This window comes from Rhinichthys klamathensis, unplaced genomic scaffold (assembly GCF_029890125.1).
Source record: "Rhinichthys klamathensis goyatoka isolate OS25496 unplaced genomic scaffold, OSU_Roscu_1.1 h1tg000264l_1, whole genome shotgun sequence".
Classification (NCBI taxonomy): domain Eukaryota; kingdom Metazoa; phylum Chordata; class Actinopteri; order Cypriniformes; family Leuciscidae; genus Rhinichthys; species Rhinichthys klamathensis.
This window is the reverse complement of record NW_026606785.1, coordinates 1,736,964-1,757,302: the sequence shown is the minus strand read 5'-3', so window position 1 is coordinate 1,757,302 and position 20,339 is coordinate 1,736,964. Positions and strand designations below refer to the sequence as shown.

At 41.9% G+C, this 20,339-nt stretch overlaps 1 pseudogene; it reads right to left on the bottom strand.

The window, feature by feature from the left end:
* The window catches only part of LOC130102007 (cilia- and flagella- associated protein 210-like), a 42,659-nt pseudogene extending 24,119 nt beyond the window's left edge, over positions 1–18,540 (bottom strand).
* Between the last annotated feature and the right edge of the window lie 1,799 nt (positions 18,541–20,339).

The window sequence follows — 20,339 nt, the reverse complement described above, 5'->3', positions numbered from 1 at the left end:
GGAGACTCTTTGAATCTGCAGTGACCACGCTCGCCCGGAAAGGCTGAGAAAGCACGCACCCGCTCCTAAGGACACACACGCAAGACACAGTTTTCCTCAGCAACACCAGGAGAACCAAAGACCTTTAAGCCTTCCTTCAAACTAACGCGCTTTGCCCGCTCTGAAAGACCACGTGAACGCGTGACGCAAGGACAGAGACACAGACACATGCTTTCTTCACATCACGCCAGAGAGCGTTACCTGTGCAAGTAACCGTTTACCATTCTTTCAAGGTTTAAGATCTGTTGAGTCTTGTTCTAACTCAGAGGTTCTGTGTCTGTGATGAATTTTGCCAAACCAGAAGATCTCTCATCTTCTTTCTCTCTCTCTCCCTCCCCATCTTTCTCCCTCGCAATCTCTCTCTCTCTCACTCCTGTTTGTTACTCGTCTGTATCGTTAGTTTTACTGTTTAACTGTACATACATGTATCCTGTGTTCAAATGTAGAATTCTGTATCCGTAGTTTCAATTATTAAAACCATATTCTTGATTGATCCTGAAGTGCTCATTTACAAGTCAATGAAATGAATATATCATAGCTACAAAGCTTTACAAGTTGTTACTATATCAGTAACGTAAATTTTATAAACACGAGAAAAATTAATGTTCACGGCCGGAACATTGAGATTTCTTGGAGTTTATAAAAAGGGATAACTTTGTTGAGAAGTTGGTAAGTTAATCTTACGGCTGTTTGCTGGACAAACCGATTGTTTGATAAACTAAATTAATTCCCTTAAAGTTGTCTCATATAATCGATCTGTAATGAGACCATTGATATATGAATGAGGAATTATAATTCGTTATGATTTACCATTCATATATACAATCGATCTATTTTCAATTTCGATAATTTAACTGTAATATGCAATATATTAATCATATTCATGATTAATTATTAAAATTCCCTATGCATAATTTGAGCTAATTAAGGCACATCTCGATGTGGCTACAAGGGAGCTAAGAACAAGAGGAACAGGTGCGCACACTCAGACAAGGAACAGGTGACCACACTCAGGTAAACGAGGACTCAAACAAGGGAGCAGAGAACATGAGGAACAGGTGACAACACTCAGACAAAAGAGGACTCAACTAGACAAGAGGGTGTGGTACAGGGAAACAAGGAGGCAGGAACAGAGGAGCACATGGCCAACACAAACAAAACCATATGTTAAAGCACAACACAAACATAGAGACATGAAACAAAGACAACACAGACAAAGCTGCCAGAGCAAGACCCTGACAATATTCATAGAAGAAAATATTCTGCGGGCCATTAAAGTTTAGTGAAAATCGTCAAAAACCCTGGCGGTGGCTGGCAACTTTTTTTTAAAAATGCTGGCGGGGAAAGAGTTAATAAAGAGTTGACTATTTAATGGGATGACCTAACTTTTTCACATGACCGGGGGTTATGAATCTATATCATTATATGATGAGAACAATAGTTTGAACTAAATGTCTTGAAAGGGTATAATTTTAAATGCTGTGTTGAAATTATGGATATAAGTGTTTCTTTGTTGTGACTGATGGCTTCCTGTTTCCGGTTTTCTGAGAACGATTTTTTTGGTTGTTGATTGTTTTACGTCACTATGACTACGCTAGGACTTGCGATAATATCAAACATGTTTAATATGAAAGACTAGAGAAAGACTGGCATAAATCGGGTCGCCGACTGCAGATTATCACCTCACAATTAACGATCGAGACGACGGGAGCGCGCCGAGACTCCAGTAAGATTCCTAAAGACTGCCGGTCTTTAGTCTGGGACTGTGAAAATCCTTTGGTGTACGCCCGGCATAAGAAGTACGGAGCCCCGCACAATAAGAGAGCTACAAATGCAGTAACTCCAGTGCGATGCTGTCACTCACAGCTATGGTGTTGGGTTTGACGAGCTCTTTAGAGCGCATGTGCAGCGCCTCCCGCTGTTCAGCCGCTGCTATGACACTTCTGCTGTGACGATTCACTCCGTTCACACTGTCCTGCATGCGCTGCCAATCAGATTTGGACAAAACTAGGTCTGCTTCGTATTTCTCTATCTCCCAACTCACAACTGTATGCATTAGACAACAAATTTCCAAGTTATTATAAAAGCCATTCCTGATAAGCTGGAGTCGATGGTTGCGGTCAACACCTCTCATATTGCCGGATTGAGAGAAAAGCTTAACGCCGTGTGTGATGATGTGAATGAGGTGAAGACCAAAGTTTCCCAAGTCGAGTCATCACTGTTGAAAGAGAACAATCGGATCGGCGCATTGGAGTCACGCATCACTGAATTGGAGCGGTATTCCAGACGTTGGAATTTGAAATTACACTGCCTGTCAGATAATATCGATGAAAAAAATGTAAGGAGAGAAGTGGTTGGCATTTGTCAGAAATTACTGCCAGAGCACGCTGACCATCTTCCGGATGTGATCGACACAGTGCATCGTGTTGGTGTGAAGAAAATTCTGCCCGCGGTGTAATCATCCAGTTCTCTTCGCGTATACACAGAGCAGCAGTACGGGCGGCAGCCAAAAACTCCGCTTATCTACGGGAAAATGGTCTGCGTTTTAGAGAGGATCTTTGCAAGGCCGACAGAGATGGTAGAATGAAGTTGTGGCCGTTAGTCGACGAGGCACGGAAAGCAGGAAAGGTTGCCTACTTTGTAGCTGGTCGGGCCTTCGTGGAGAAAAAAGAGATCTTTCCGCCAAGCTGAGTTCTCTCAACTTTGAGATAAGGTGTTCTGTTTACATGCTTGTTAAAAAATAAATTAATTTGTTTTTCATCGCCACTTGTTTTTTTCCTAGCTATTGTTCATATTTTGTCCGGTTATACCTACGAAACTACAGTTGATGTGGCACTTTTTGTTCTCATCAAAATATTGTTCAAGTGAATTCCATTTTTATTTTGATGTCTTTAACTTTAATTTCACTCAATGCAAAGAATCGAAATAGCCTTGCCTTGTGTCAAATAGTAAACTGAGCAACAGGAGAACTGGATATTAATTATAAAAACGCTTGCACGCTCTTGCCGTATCTACGGACTGACCGCTTGTTCTTTAGGAGTGGGTAGATGTTTCTCCCTGCCTTCTCGGCTGTTTCGATGACTTGATTGGCGTATTTCTGGAACTGGGTTTCCTCCTCAACAATGAGAGCGGTGTTCTTTGCCACAGAGTCTTTCAGTTCTTTTTTCGCACGACGATTTGTGGTCTAATAACGTAAGACACGAACATGGAGGCCTTTCACTCTGTCGGTCTGGTATACTGCTTGGTTTCTGCTTTCTCAATGGCCTCCTTTCGTATCTGGGCCTGGTATTTCTCTTCTTCTATGTCGAGACGTTTCTTCTCCTCTTCTTCGATCGCCTTCAGCTTGCTGTGGACGCCAGCAGCGTAGGCGCCGGTGCCGTACTTTTGCAATCAGGCGTAGACAACGTAAACCATCCCGTGAGTTTCTTCTCTAAGAAATGTAATTCTGCCAAGCGAAAGTACTCCACTATCAAGCAAGAGACTTTGGCTTTAGTCCTGGCTATTCAACACTTCGAAGTGTATTTAGGCTCTACGGTACATCCAGTTAAGGTCTATACTGACCATGAGCCACTCAAATTCCTCAGTCGCATGTACAATTCAAATCGTAGGTTAATGCGCTGGAGTCTATTGCTTCAACCTTTTAACCTCCAAATTGTGCATATCCGGGGAATAGACAATATTATCGCAGATGCGTTGTCTAGGGTGGATGCTTAATAGTATTAAAAAAAAAATTTACTTGGAAAAAAACAAAAACGTTTTGTTTATTGTGAAAATGAACTTGCATGTGTCCTTATTTACTGAATATGGTCTATACATTTAGGTTATAGTTAATAATAATAAAACAACACTATATGTATATATATATATATATATATATAGATTGTTTTGGGATTTATTTTAATTTATTGGGCTTGCTAACCTAATGTAAGTCTGTAGCAATACTAGGTATTGCGTCGCGCATAGTTGCGATTTGCCTGTGACTTAACCATATACGCCAAAATAATACATTCCTGTGTAATTCTAACTTCTTTTCGCATGCAGATACGCCTTGAACGAGGTAGTGATTATTTATAGCTGGAACTCTATTGTCTGGGTTGGCTCAAACATTGAGCTGAAACACAGAATTCGTGAGTAAAAATGAGTGTTCTCATGTTCCAGGTATGGCGACAGGTCACCATTTCGGGGTGGGGGTATTACGTCCCCCAGCTCTGGTGTTTGTTCCTATACATGTGTTTGAGCGCAATGTCTCTTCCCCAATTAATTCAATTCAATTCAATTCAAATTTATTTGTATAGCGCTTTTCACAATACATATTGTTTCAAAGCAGCTTTACAGAAAGTGCATTTCAGAAATGTACATAGAAGAATATAGTTAGTTAATCATCATGTATTAATTTAGGGCATAACATATCGCCGGCGTTGAGTCGTCTCTTCACAGGCGTCGAGTCGTCTCATCGCAGGTGTTGGAGCATCTGAAGTCTCCGTGAGAGGCTGGATACAAACTGGAGCTGACGAACGCTATTTACCTCGGGACTAGCGTCCCGAGATAACAGCAGAAAAGCAGATGGGAGATAATTAGCGTAGCTGCTGTTCATAATATTAATGCAGTCGATCTGATTCAACAGTGGTATAAAAGGTAAGCATTATGTGAATGCTTGGCTGAAGAGATGCGTCTTTAATCTAGTTTTGAACTGGGAGAGCGAGTCTGAGCCACGAACAATATCAGGAAGGCTATTCCAGAGTTTAGGAGCTAAATATGAGAACGCCCTCCCTCCTTTAGTGGACTTAGATATCCTAGGAATGACCAGAAGCCTCGAATTTCGGGATCTTAAAGAACGCGATGGATTGTAGGGCGATAGAAGATCCATTAAATACACAGGAGCTAAACCATTTAGGGCTTTATAGGTCAGTAGTAGTACTTTGTAATTGATACGGAACTTAATAGGTAACCAGTGCAGAGATGATAGAATCGGTGTTATATGATCATATTTTCTCGACCTAGTAAGAACTCTAGCGGCTGCATTTTGGACTAACTGTAGCTTGTTTATTGTGGATGCAGGACAACCAGCTAATAAAGCATTACAGTAATCTAGTCTCGAGGTCATGAATGAATGAACTAACTTTTCTGCATCAGAAACAGATAGCATGTTACGTAATTTAGCAATGTTTCTAAGGTGGAAAAAAGCTGTTCTTGTAACATACGAAATATGATTTTCGAAAGACAAGTTGCGGTCTAGTATAACACCCAGGTCTTTTACTGTAGTCGATAAGGTAACAGATTCGTTATCTATGTTTCCCTTGTGTTTTCAGTGCATACCCGAGTTCTCTCTTGTTTTCCCCTATGGGATAGTTTTGGTTTGTAGTTTGTTTTGTTTGTTTAATAAATATCCTTCCTGCACTTGGATCCTCGCTTCCTGATTTACCCATCCCGTGACAGAACGAACCAGCCAAAGATGAGGATTCAGCGGAAGGATTCACACCAGCGACCAGTCCCTCCTATTTTTTGCCCGCAGTACGAGCGCATCGTTAAATTCACCGCCTTGAGTTCCCTTCGTCAAAAGGGAACGAATGTGAGAGACTTTGCGCTTAAATTTAGTTCCGCTGCAGAGGGGCTGGGGCTAGGTGAGACAGCCCTTAAGGACCTTTTTAACTATGCCCTTGATGAGCCCATCGATGTGTGGACAATGGCGGGACTGGACCGCTTAACGTTCTGGGGGTTCGTTGACTGTCTGGACCGACTAAGGAGCCCCGCAGTGAGGCAGACTACAGCGGTCCCAGTGGACCTCGGAGAACCTGCAGCGGTTCCAGAGGCGGAAGGCTTGGCGCCCCCACCTCGCCATCAGACACGGCGGAGGAGGAGGAAGCAGGTGCCAACTATTGCTGTCGCCCCGGAGGCCGTCTTCGAGCAGCCTGCTGTCGCCCCGGAGGCCGTCTTCGAGCAGCCTGCTGTCGTCCCGGAGGCCGTCCCCGAGCAGCCTGCTGTCGTCCTGGAGGTTCTGACTTCGGCGATTCCAAAGTCCACTCTTCCTTTTGCACCGCCGAGATCTCGTAAACGGAGGAGGAGGAGAGGGTCGTCGGCGATTCCACAGGGCTTGGAAGCCATCCCCAAGCGTCTCGCCCTGCCGGCGCCACCCAAGCGTCTCGCCCTGCCGGCGCCACCCAAGCGTCTCGCCCTCCCGGCGCCACCCAAGCGTCTCGCCCTGCCGGCGCCACCCAAGCGTCTCGCCCTGCCGGCGCCACCCAAGCGTCTCGCCCTGACGGCGCCACCCAAGCATCTCGCCCTGACGGCGCCACCCAAGCGTCTCGCCCTGACGGCGCCACCCAAGCGTCTCGCCCTGACGGCGCCACCCAGACGCCTTGTCCCGCCGGCGCCGCCCAAACACGTCACGTCTGCCGATCCAGAGACTGTTCACGTCACGTCTGCCGATCCAGAGACTGTTCACGCCGAGCCAGTGTCTCCGGACAAGATGGCTGTCGCCGAGCCGGTGTCTGCTTCTGATCCTGAGCTGGTGTCTGCTTCTGTTTCTGAGCCGGTGTCTGTTCCTGCTCCATGGCCGCCCAAAGGGTTCTCTCCACCATGGCCACTCGAAGGGTTCTCTCCACCATGGCTGTCCGAATGGGGTTCACCGCCATGGCCGTCTGAACGGGCTTCACTGCCCTGGTCGCCTGCACAGCCTGCTCCGCCCTGGTCGCCTGCACAGCCTGCTCCGCCCTGGTCGCCTGCACAGCCTGCTCCGCCCTGGTCGCCTGCACAGCCTGCTCCGCCCTGGTCGCCTGCACAGCCTGCTCCGCCCTGGTCGCCTGCACAGCCTTCTCCGCCCTTGCCGCCTGCACAGCCGGATCCGCCCTTGCCGCCTGCACAGCCGGATCCGCCCTTGCCGCCTGCACAGCCGGATCCACCCTGGCCGCCCGATGGGCTGTCTGAGCCACCCTGGTCTTCAGCCTGGAGTCGGGACCCGCCCTTCCCCCCCTGGCTCAACCCTCCCGTCCCTCCCTGGCTGCCATCCCTCCCTCCCCTCTCTGTGTAAGTGTTCTGATCTGCTTGTCTTGTCTGCTCTTTGGTCTTGCACGTTTGATGTTCTTGTCTTGTTTTTGGTGTCCCTCCTTGGGAACGCCAGGTGGCGTTCATTTGAGGGGGGGTAGTGTCACAGTTCTGTCACCCTTGTCTGGGTTTTCTCTTGGTATAGTGACAGAGCTGTGACACTCCCGGTTTGTCATGTGTTTGTGTTAGTCTGGTCTGTTGTGAGCACATGGCTGTCATGTTATTTCCTTGTGCCATGTGCTCTCCTGTCAATTGTCAAACCCCGCCCATCTTGTTATCTCGTTATTGTTTAATGTCCCTTACCTGCCTGCCTCGTTATGTTCCTTTGTTTGTTCCCTATTTAGTCTCCCTGTGTTTGCAGTCCTGTGCTGGTTCGTTATCTATGTTTCCCTTGTGTTTTCAGTGCATACCCGAGTTCTCTCTTGTTTTCCCCTATGGGATAGTTTTGGTTTGTAGTTTGTTTTGTTTGTTTAATAAATATCCTTCCTGCACTTGGATCCTCGCTTCCTGATTTACCCATCCCGTGACAGAAATAACCACTCGTTACAACCGAGGTATGCAGCAAAGCATTTGTGAAGCCACAACACGCACAACCTTGAGGCGGATGGGCTACAACAGCAGAAGACTCCACCGGGTACCACTCATCTCCACTACAAATAGGAAAAAGAGGCTACAATTTGCAAGAGCTCACCAAAATTGAACAGTTGAAGACTGGAAAAATGTTGCCTGGTCTGACGAGTCTCGATTTCTGTTGAGACATTCAGATGTTAGAGTCAGAATTTGGCGTAAACCGAATGAGAACATGGAACCATCATGCCTTGTTACCACTGTGTAGGCTGGTGGTGGTGGTGTAATGGTGTGGGGGATGTTTTCCTGGCACACTTTAGGCCCCTTAGTGCCAATTGGGCATCGTTTAAATGCCACGGCCTACCTGAGCATTGTTTCTGACCATGTCCATCCCTTTATGGCCACCATGTACCCATCCTCTGATGGCTACTTCCACCATGTCACAAAGCTCTAATCATTTCAAATTGGTTTCTTGAATACATCCTCTCAATGTATATTTAATTTTCTCAAGTTTAAAAAAATACATGATGTCTCTGAGCCAACGGGAGATAGAAGGATATTTAGCAGACTTAGAATGTAGCAATAAGGAGCGTCTTGCTAGTAAGGATGTGAAAGCTATGATGTCCTTTTGTGTACGGTTAAGTGCCATTGAGGGGTCAGGAATCCCAAATATAGCAATCAGAGGACAAGGTTGGAGATTTACCCCAAGAACAGAGGACATAATATTAAAATAAGCCACCCAGAAATCTACCAAATCAGGACAAAAAAAAAATCATGTGGCTAAGATGACAAGGGGAGCCATGGCATTTATCACATTTGTCTTCCACTTCCGGATATATTTCAGATAGTCTAAGCTTAGAGAAATGTACCCTATGTAAAACCTTGAATTGAATAAGTCCAAGACGAGCACAAGAGGTGGTAGAACGTATCCTCTCTATGGCCTGTTCCCAAGACTCCTCCTGTATTTGTATTCCCAGTTCCCTTTCCCATGTACCCTTAAGTTTGTCATTTGAATGGTCGCTAAAAGCTAAGATAATGTCATATAGCTTTGAAATGATTCCCCTGTGATGAGGGACAAATGAAAGCATGGTTTCCCACCGATGCACTGGAGGTAAAGAAGGGAAATTAGGGAAACACTTAGCCACAAAGTTGCGAGTTTGAAAATTGCGAAACAGATGAGTAACAGGGAGTTCAAAGCGAGATGACAGATTGGTAAAGCTATCAAAGACACCATCTACATATAAATCTCTGAATTGCAAAACACCCTTGTCATACCACAGTAAAAATGTCGAGTCCGAAAGTGATGGAGGAAATAAATGGTTGTTATTGATAGGACCCAAGGAAGATGCATCTACAAATTTAGTGTCGTCTAAATTGATACCAGATTTTGAGTGTGTTAAGAACCACTTGATTATCAGTGTATAGAGAAGGTTTCGTAGGTAAAGAGGAATAAAGTAGAGCAGGTATAGAAGATCCCCTACAGGATGATAGTTCTAGTTTACACCAAGAGGATCCAGGGGATTTTAACCAGTAGCAAAGTTTATGGATGTGAGCCGCCCAATAGTAAGTTAAAAAATTAGGTAATGCCAGTCCTCCATTAAGTCTGCATCTCTGCAGTAGAGTTTTACGAATACTAGGTGATTTTCCGCCCCAAATAAAAGAACAAATTATCTTATCAAATGAGTCAAAGAAATGTTTTGGCAAAAAAAGAGGAATTGACTGGAATAAAAAAAGAAATTTCGGTAAAATATTAATTTTAACAACATTAATCTTGCCGATTAGTGAAAGGGGGAGGTTACCCCATCTTTGAATATTAGATGTAATCCTAGAGATAAGGGGAGTGAAATTCGCAGACGCAAGGCTAGATAAAGAACGAGTCACATTAACACCTAGGTATTTGGAACCCTGATGGACTAAATCGAAAAGGCAAATCTGACTGTTGCAACTGACATGCTGCAGTATTAATGGGAAAACACTCAATTTTCTCCAAATTTAATTTGTAACCTGAAAAAGCGCTGAAGTTCTCCAGAATACCCAAAACCGCAGGGATGGAAAGTGTAGGATCAGTTATATACAATAACAAATCATCCGCATAAAGTGATAATTTATATTCGAATCCATTACGGGTGATACCTTTGAATAAAGGGGAAGATCTTAATGTAATTGACAGAGGCTCGATAGCAATAGCAAAGAGCAAAGGTGATAAAGGACAACCTTGGCGAGTTCCACGTCCAAGGGCAAAATAATCAGAATAAACATCATTAGTATGAACACTAGCCTTGGGGGATGAGTAAAGGAGGCGAATCCAAGAAATACATTTTTCACCAAATCCAAATTTTTTCAGAACTGCAAACAAGTATTCCCACTCTACCCTATCGAATGCCTTTTCTGCGTCTAAAGAAATCACAAGCTCAGGAAGTTCAGCCGAGTGTTTTGAATAAATTATATTGAAAAGTGTACGGGTACTAAAAAACAGTTGACGTCCCTTTATAAAACCATTTTGCTCATCAGATATAATATGAGGAAGCACATTCTCTAAGCGGGATGCAATTACTTTAGCCAATACCTTGACGTCAGCATTAAGCAAAGACAATGGTCTGTAAGACCCACAGGAGGTCGAATCTTTGTCCTTTTTGAGAAGGAGAGCGATAGTGGCTTGTGTCAAGGTTGGTGGTAATGAACCACTTTCTAGGGATTCATTGAATACGGATAAAAGTAACGGTGCCAATTTGCCAATAAATTTTTTAAAAAATTCAATCGGAAACCCATCGGGGCCTGGGGCTTTATTAGATTGCATAGCATTAATTGCTATTAATACTTCTTCAAGAGAGAGTGGAGAGTCCATTTGCGTGGCAGTATTTGTATCAATGACAGGGTTCGAAAGATTCTGAAGAAATGTATTCATTTTAGTGTTGTCAGTAGGAAATTCAGATTTATATAATAAAGAGTAAAATGATTTAAAAATAGCATTAATTTCCAAGGGGTCTGTAGTAATAGTGTCATACGTGTTTTTAATAGTAGGTATCAGACGGGAAGTGGCCTGCCGTCGTAACTGATGTGCCAGTAAACGACTTGCCTTGTCGCCATATTCGTAGTATGAGCCACGGCTGCGTAATAGCAAGCGCTCTGCCTCTTTAGTTGAGATGAGATCAAATTCTGCTTGCAGATCAAGACGCTGCTTAAGAAGTTCTGGAGAAGGGTTCAGCGCGAATCTTTGATCAAGGTCCCCAATCACAGATGTAAGTGCATTAAGCCTGGCATTAATCTTTTTATTAGAAAGAGCAGAATAAGAAATAATTTGACCTCTCAGGTAACATTTAAGTGTCTCCCACAGCAATGAATATGAAGATGATTCATTATGATTGAAAGACAAGAACTCATCAATAGAGTTTGAAATGAATTTGCAGAATTCTTGGTCTGCCAAAAGGAGAGAGTTAAATTCAAGTCAAGTCAAGTCACCTTTATTTATATAGCGCTTTTTACAATACAGATTGTATCAAAGCGCTTCACAGTGATAACATGAAAACAATATAACAAAGTTTGTTTCTAAAAGAAATTGGCAGATCAATAATATTATTGAATATTAAATGTTAAATCTCCAAAGTGGTGGGCTACGTTTATAGGTAGAAAGTTGAATATCTAATAGTAAAGGTGAATGGTCAGAGATTACAATACCTAAATAGTCCGAAGAATTAACACATGAATTAAGCGTACTGTCAATAAAAAAATAATCAATCCTAGAATATGAATGGTGCACCTGGGAAAAGAAAGAGAATTTTTTAATAGAGGGGTTACGAGATCTCCATGGATCAATAAGACCATACTGTTTCATAAAATCAGAGAAAGTTTTAGACATAGCAGATTGAGATACATTTCGAGGATTAGACTGATCTAAGATTGGGTCGAAAACACAATTTAAATCCCCACCGAAAATCAGCAGGTGTGTATTCAAGAAGGGGATGTTACTCAGCAATCTGTTAGCGAATTCAACATCATCGAAGTTCGGGGCATATACATTCACCAACAAAACCTTTTTTTGCATCAGGGTACCAGCAACCATGAGGTATCTGCCATTCCTATCAGCAATAACGTCAGTGGATGAGAACTGGACTTTTTTGTTAATTAGAATAGCGACTCCCCTAGCTTTTGAATTCAAGTTTGAGTGAAAGACTTGACCTACCCAAGGGCAATCTAACCTAACATGGTCTTTAACACGAAGATGAGTCTCCTGCAAAAAAACTAAATCAGAGTTTAAACGTTTCAAGTGTGCAAAAACCTTAGATCTCTTAGCAGGATTACCCATACCTCTGATATTCCAACTGATGAATCTGAGAGGTGTGCCTGACCCAGCAATGCTGGGATCTATATTGCCATTAACCATTTGAAAAAAAAAAGAATTTATTTTTGAAAATGATCATATAGAGCCGAGGTGGGCCCCCCTCCCCTCCCAACATACCCCTAAACACAAATGCACCCAAAGTCCCCATATAACCACAGAACAAAGGAGACAGCAGTGCTTCCCACAGTAAACAAAAGTTGTCCACAACACCGTTGAACAACTCGGAGACCATGCAAACCAAACAAAAGTAAGAGAAGAAAAAAAGAGAAAAAAACTCCCGCTGATCTCAACACTATTTAACGTTAAACATATGCGCATGAATACAGTAAAGCACGCGAAAATACAAATAACAGTGGGCCCTCAGTCCTGTGCAAATAGATGCAGAAAGCATAAAATGAGGTAATGTTGATCAGATCTAGTAAGTGCAGCAAGCTAGAAAACCACCTAATACTAAACAAATTAAGACTGCTGTATTCACAACCTCTAAGGAATAGGCCTACTAGAACATAGATCAGAAACGCTGTTGGAGCTCACCCAGGAACCAAAGTTTTGACAAAGTCGCTGGCTTCCTCCGCAGAAACGAAATCCTTCTCAACACCGTTGTATGTGATGCGAAGACGCGCTGGATGAAACAGACCATATCGAGCACCGTCAATGCCACGAAGTTGACGTCTGACCTCGTTGAATGCAGCCCGAGCCCGAGCTATCTTGACAGTGTGGTCAGGGAAAACTGAGACGGTCGCGTCTCTGACTTTAATCTGCCGGAGCTCTCTCGCGCGGCGCAGAATGTCAACACAGTCACTGTAATAATGAAATCTGCACACAATGGCTCGTGGACGATCACCAGGCTTGGGTTTGGGTTGGAGGGTCCGGTGGAACCGGTTTCAAAAGCGGCTCCTTTTCCAGATTGAACGCTTCCTTCAGTAAGGCGGCCACAGCAGCCGTGGTACAGGTGTCAGGGCCCTCCGGTACTCCCACTATCCTGATGTTGTTACGCCGTGATCTGGACTCCAAGTCTTCACATTTATTTTCCAGCATGGCTATGTTAGCTGTGAAGCGCTCGATAGTTGTTTTCATCTCGGCGATGTCATCTGAGCACTCGGTGAGTGCGTGCTCCATCTCTCCGACCGTACCTTTTAGCTCAGACATGGTAGCATCGGTAGCAGCTTTATCATTCGCCAGCTGTGACTTCACCGCTTGCAGGTCAAGCTTAATAGTAGGCAAAGCATCCCCGAGAGTATCCTGGAGTTCCTTTTTAAAAATATCAGCAATATCTTTCCTCACCGAGGCCAATAACTCGAGCTTGAGTGCAGCGATGTCAAGGTTGGCATCCGTCGAGGTGCCCTCGACCTCTGAGGTAACAGATGATCCACTCGAAGACGCGGTCGCAACTTGCAGACCAGGCCGCAGTTGTGTCTAAATAGTTTTGCGAGTTTTAGAAATCTTTCCAGCCATCTTATGCAGTCCGGAGTTAGACTTTTTAGTAAAAAATGTTGAGGAGTAAAACTATACTAAATATGTAACGAAAAAGCGCAGAAAAATAACAATATTAACTGAAATCGGCAGGAGCTAACAAACTCACGTCCTACTCCATTGATGCTCGGCAGCGCCCCCCTGTTGTGCAGTATTTTGAATTCTTTAAAAACCTTGTTTTCTCGAGCCTTTTCTCCGACCGTTCTGGACGACACCTGTTCTATCTAAGGCTGTTGACATTTTAACCCTCTGGGGTCTGAGGGGTTTTCTGGGTCCCTGAGGTGTTCTGACATGCTCTAACATTTGCGCTTATTTCTGTTACTTGTGACATTTTCATGGCTAAAGTCTTATTACACTCGCCTTCAGCTTGCTGTGGACGCCAGCAGCGTAGGCGCCGGTGCCGTACTTTTGCAATCAGGCGTAGACAACGTAAACCATCCCGTGAGTTTCTTCTCTAAGAAATGTAATTCTGCCCAGCGAAAGTACTCCACTATCAAGCAAGAGACTTTGGCTTTAGTCCTGGCTATTCAACACTTCGAAAGTGTATTTAGGTTCTACGGTACATCCAGTTAAGGTCTATACTGACCATGACCCACTCAAATTCCTCAGTCGCATATACAATTCAAATCGTAGGTTAATGCGCTGATTGCTTCAACCTTTTAACCTCCAAATTGTGCATGTCCGGGGAATAGACAATATTATCGCAGATGCGTTGTCTAGGGTGGATGCTTAATAGTATTTTTTTTAAAAGCTGAACGCACTTTCTTTCATTTGTTGTATGTATGTGTATTGGAGTGCTTTTCCTTCTTCTTTAGCTTTTTGAGCTTGAAGTTTTTGCTTCTCCATGAAGATTTGATCTGCTTCCTTCTTTGCATTCAGCATCTCCAGAGCTTTCTGTTTTTCTTCCTCTGCCTTTCGTTCCAGCTCTTGCCTCTGATATAGAGTTGAGAAAAATGTTTATTTCAATAAATGCATTTCAAATTCTATATATAAACCGTGTGATGCTCATAAACCCAGCATCACTGTGGTAAAATTAAGCAATAAGCCCCGCGAAGCCGTGTTTTACAGTGGAACAGCTGAGGGCCGTTGTTAGGCATGACGCGGAGCGGAGATTTAAAAATGTTTACATGTCGTTAGCCTCATAGCTATTATGCTATGAGACTAACGATGTATAAAAACATTAGGAATAGGTCATTTACCCTGGATTCTCTGTGTGCAGAGATAGATTTCAACATGGCTGCATGTTTTTCTTCTTTCTCGCGCTGCACTCGGGCCCGTCTGGCCTCACGTTCAGCGACTGCTTTTGCGATGATATCTTCCTCATTGCTGATTTTTTCCTGCTTCTGCACGGCTAACTTCTGTATAACAGTCTCTCTATGTCTTTGACGCTCTAAAAGGCAAAAATAAAGACAAATACAAGCCCAGTTCTGAGACAGTGGAAAGAATTATACTTTCTCCAGGCTTCCCACTCAGTGAACTTCCATTAATTCAATAACCTTCCCAGTTAGATGTGATTCATGAATGAGCAAGTTGTAAGAATGTGGATGTCAAATGATATGTCAATGTTCCCAAAATACCTTTCACAGACAAATTAAAGATTGGAACTGGTTTGCAAGCACGTTTGAATTTGAAACAAACACTTAGAGCAGTTTCTAGTTGATTAAATACACCCGAATAACTAAGTTAGCAAAACTCAAATAATTTGAGGTAATCAGTTACATCAAATTGTTTAAGTTAAGAAATTGAATGTGTAAGTAAGCAGAGCTTGCAGATTTTTGTTTTGTAATAATATATTTTAATTGCTTTTAACTTGAAATATTTGAGTAAGATAATTCATACACAACTTAAAATTCTCATGTAATCTCAACTTCAATATTTTTAGTAGTGGAAACTTGGCTGGATTTAACCAGCTAATTCAATAAGTGCTACCTATAGTATCAGCATATCATAGCCCTTGCGGAATGAGTACATCAACTTAAAACATTTAACACACACTGTTCTCAAACCAAACTCGTCACCGGCCATGATGGTAACTCCCCAAAAAACCCAACATAACAGAAACTCTTCTAAACTAGCATAACAAAACATTAAACACTACTAAATCTCCCACTTAACATTAATCTGGCACAAAAACCATTATATGACACTTAATTTTAGCATTTACTCTCCCTTTTGAGTGTCATTGCAAAGCATGCTGGGAAATAAAAATCCCAGCCCAGTTTCAGTTAAATTTAAGTTTGTCAAAATTAAAAGAAACAAGTTCATAGAACTCAAAACAACGAAACAATTCAACTTACTTAAAATGTGTCAGTTTTGTGAACTCAAAAGAAAAAATAAATGTTAAAATATTCATAAAATTGTAAGTATCGTATGTTAATTTGATGGAACTAATTTGTATAATGTGAGTTGGCTCTACTCAAAACAATGGATTATTTTGAGCGTTAGGTTTTACAGTGTTAGGAAGCTAAAAATAAAAATATTAGATGAGAAACTTTAACCTTGAACTTAGAAATGTTGCCTTGGCAACTAATTGAAATAACATTTCACTTTGCAAGTTGAAGTACTAAAATTACTAAAACTGAAGTAAATATAAAATAAAACTCAAAAGAAATAAAATAAAAAAAACAGGGGGAAAAATGACAAAAGCACACAATTCTGAAAATAATAATAAAAGGTCATTCAAAACATTGCTAAATACTGTATACTATAAATAATACTAAAATATCACTGGAAGCCCATGATCTCTAGAGATTCACAGTTTTAAAGTAACAAAAATGCCTAAAATGCACCCAAAGTTATTTTATCTGTTGTCTAAGCATTTAATATATAAATGTTAGTATGGGTTGGAAGTGTTTAACATAATTAATCAGCATGCTGTGTTTTTGATGCGTGTTAGCCCTCATAAATGTGCAAAAATGCTCCTGAAAATAAAGAAGTTAATTTCTGACACTAATGAGTGTGATTAATATCCACCACAGGACGCATTTCCATTGTCTTATGTACAATACCTAAATGTACAATACCTAAATGTTTCCTCCTGTTTTTCTCTCCTCATTCTCGTCACTTTTTCGCTCTGGCTGGCGATCTGCTTTCTCTTCTCCTCCTCTTCCTCTTGCCTCCGAGCCTCCGCTGCTTTTGTCAGCTCTCTGTTGGTCAAATGGTCCTGATGGAAGACAGAAGAAGGGATTTCAAAACCGCATCTGATTCGATCTGCTTTTACAGTGTGAATGTTGTCCAACAACCGGCTTACACGAAAAGCAATCATTCTTTTTCTCTTCACTTCTCGATTCTGGCGCTCTTTGATGGCCTGTTCCCTCAGATGAAGATCTCGGAGTTGCTTCATCTCTTCAGCCTCCCTTCTCCTCTCCTGCTCCTTCTTCATGTCATGCTCCTTAACCCTAATAAAGGAGGAAACGTCAGACACATTGACACATTAAGGTGATTCCCAGCTAACAGGGAATGTTCTCAGAACTTTAGATACGGTTCTCTCAAAGTTACGAACAAACGTTCTTCTAGTAACATTATGTTTGTTCAAAGTTATCTGGTCTTTAATCATGTTCTCAAAACATTAACACAAAACAGAACTTATACATAATTCGTGGAGTGTTTTTTTTTTACAGAAAAAGTAACAACATTAACATAACACTACTTTCCATTAAACTAACTAAGTAATACAATTAGTTAATTTTAACGTAACACAATATTGTAATGTATTACTTTTAAAAGTAACTTTCCCCAACACTGTTCAAAAGTAACATTCCCACAGTGTTTGAAGAATAAAAATAAATAAAAACATTTTAAATGTTGTTGACACTTTGAACGTTTAGGGAACATTCAGAAATAACATTTATATCTTAATTGGAACGTTATCAAAAAGTCCTTAGAGCATATTTGTGTTAGCTGTGTATGCACTGAAGCATAAATGCACTTTAATTTCTCCTTACTGTAGTTTCAAGCACTCAGAAATGGCCAGTTGGTCTCGTTTTCTCTGCAGTGCTTTCTGTCGCTCCTGCTGGACCGCCTGCTCTTCTCTGCAAGCCATTCGGGCCAAGATCTCTCTGTCCACGGCTCTGCTGGCGTTCTGCCTCATGCGCTTGAGCTCGATCTGAGCCTCTCTTTCCTTCAGGACCTCCGCCAGCCTCAGAGCGCTCTAGAACAACAAGAGGATCGTTTCTACTAACATTTCACCACAGAAAAACACTTGTGGTCTAATAACGTAAGACACACACATGGAGGCCTTTGACTCTGTCCGTCTGGTGGTACTGCTGGGTTTTAGTTTCCTCAATTATCTCCTTTCGTATCTGGGCCTGATATCTTGCTGCTTCCAAGTCGATACGTTTCTTCTCCTCCTCTTCCATCGCCTCTCGAATTGATTTCGCCTCCAGTTTTTTCAGTCGTTCTCCCTGTAAGGACAAAATCAGATTTGTTTGTTGTACTTTGTTACTGTAAACATCCAGTCTCATATTATAACCCTCAGAGACCCAGGTATTCTTTTATTTATTTATTTTTAATGAAGAAAAACTAAAATATCACATCAAGATGACATTCAAATTACAATTTAACATTATACCAAATTGTAACAAACTTAGTATTATAATAGGGGCACAGACACAAAAAGAAAATTAGACAGCGAGAAGTCTAAATAAGGCTATATAAAAACAATAAAAGTGTCTGACAATGTTTCTATAGACAGACGTCTTTACTTTAATAATCATAATAATTTATAATTTAAATAAATTATTCTTATTTCTTAATAAAGACTCATAAAAAGGCCTATTTTCTTCCTTAAAAGTGATTAGGTCATTAAAAAGCATGATGTTTACGCATATATAGTTTTAGGAAGTACGGAGCCCCGCACAATAAGAGAGCTACAAATGCAGTAACTCCAGTGCGATGCTGTCACTCACAGCTATGGTGTTGGGCCAGTGTTTGACGAGCTCTTTAGAGCGCATGTGCAGCGCCTCCCGCTGTTCAGCCGCTGCTATTACACTTCTGCTGTGACGATTCACTCCGTTCACACGGTCCTGGACGCGCTGCCATTCAGATCTGGACAACACTCGGTCTGCTTCGGGTTTTTCCATCTCCCAACTCACAACTGTATGCATTAGACAACATATTTCCAAGTTATTATAAAAGCCATTCCACCGAAAGGGTGACATTTCTGTCCCCAGGTCATTATATGTATAAAATTGCATGAAAATTAACTCTAAAATACATTTTATTATTAAGCAAAATGTCCTGCACATTAAGCTAACTACAAATTTAAAATGTATAATTAAAAACATAAATAAAAACTACATAGAACACTAAAAAATAGCATTTTCTGCATGTCCCCACTCTCTATCTCTAAACTTTACCATGAAATATAATGATTAAAATCTATCAGAAATCAGATTTGTTTTGCATTGTTGTTTGACTTTATATCCAATCTATGTTTTTAAATATTTTATCTAATATTTTAGATATTACACTTTGTGTAATATCTAAGGGCGGTTAAGGGCCGTTCCCTTATCGAGTCGGTCTTCACAATAAAACGAAATAAGCCACAACACAACAGAAATAAATGAGTTTCGGTAACAGGACTGAGAAAACATGCGTCCATCTTTTGCTTAGAAACCTTGTAAAAATTAAATAAAGTTGCCTGAGATTGAACAACAATACACATTTTGAATAGTTAAATATGCATAGTATTAGATTCAGTGTTGAAAAATATAAAAAATAAAGTTTCATTTTGAAAAGTTACAATAAGCAAATGGTACATTCATGTAATGGTTACACAGATATTTTGTTGTGCAGTATTTTCTTTAAATACCTTGTATCCTCGAGCCTGTTCTCCGGCCGTTCTGGACGACACCTGTTCTATCTGTTGCCATTTTTCAATAGATTCGTATTGGTATATTGAGAAGATGCTGTTGTGTGTTGGATCCTCAAGATGCTGTTCAAGGTTGGACCAGACAGTGTATATAAGGCTTGGACTCGCTGTGTTCTGACTCAGGAACCCCGCCTGTGACGTCATAGAGCCTGTGCCTGCCTGTGACGTCGGGGGCGCGCAAGATGGCGTCGTGAGCACCAGGCAGTGAAGCCACCGGAAGTGTTCGAGCGGCCATCTTACGATTCCCTACCAGCAGAGGGCTCTGTAGCTCCGACGACCAGCTGTGCAGTATACAAGTGTAATACGACGTTCAAAAAAGGATGTAGAAAATTGCCGACAGGTTGTAATACAAGCCCTATACGTACTAGTAATTTATATGCACAACTGTAGCTATTCCCGTGTTGTTTTCTCCGAGGCAAGAGTAACTTAATGCTTCTTCAAAAACAACAACAACGATTTAACAGTAGCCTATAAGAAAACTCAGAGCAGCAATGATCACAATTAAGTGTAAAATAGCAACACCATTTGACAGCTTCAAAAGAGCTTCGTGCATAGTCCGTTTACCGTTACATTAACGTTAACCCATACAATTTGTATGATGCATTTCCTGAACATGTACTTGTTAACTAATCAAACACTTTATTTAAACAAACTACTGATCTATATAACACAATCGGTCTTCCTACCTTTTACTATCGTATATTGATATGCGCGAGGCGAGGGAGAGAGAGCATACAGCGCTCGTGTTGTTTGAAGACGGTGAGTGCGCGCACGCGCAACCGGGGCTCTGTCTCTGCGGTGCGGTTAAGGGCCGTTCCCTTATCGAGTCGGTCTCTCGACATTACGTATGGGGAAATCCATTTTCCTCGAATCATGAAGTCTGATAGAATAACTCTTTTGCTTGTAAATAGCCAATGGCAGAGCCCGTGACCTACTCTGAGGCCTCTTACCGCCCTCCTCAGGAAGCGCGGGGAATGGTCTCGTTTGGATACGACGATGACGACGCCA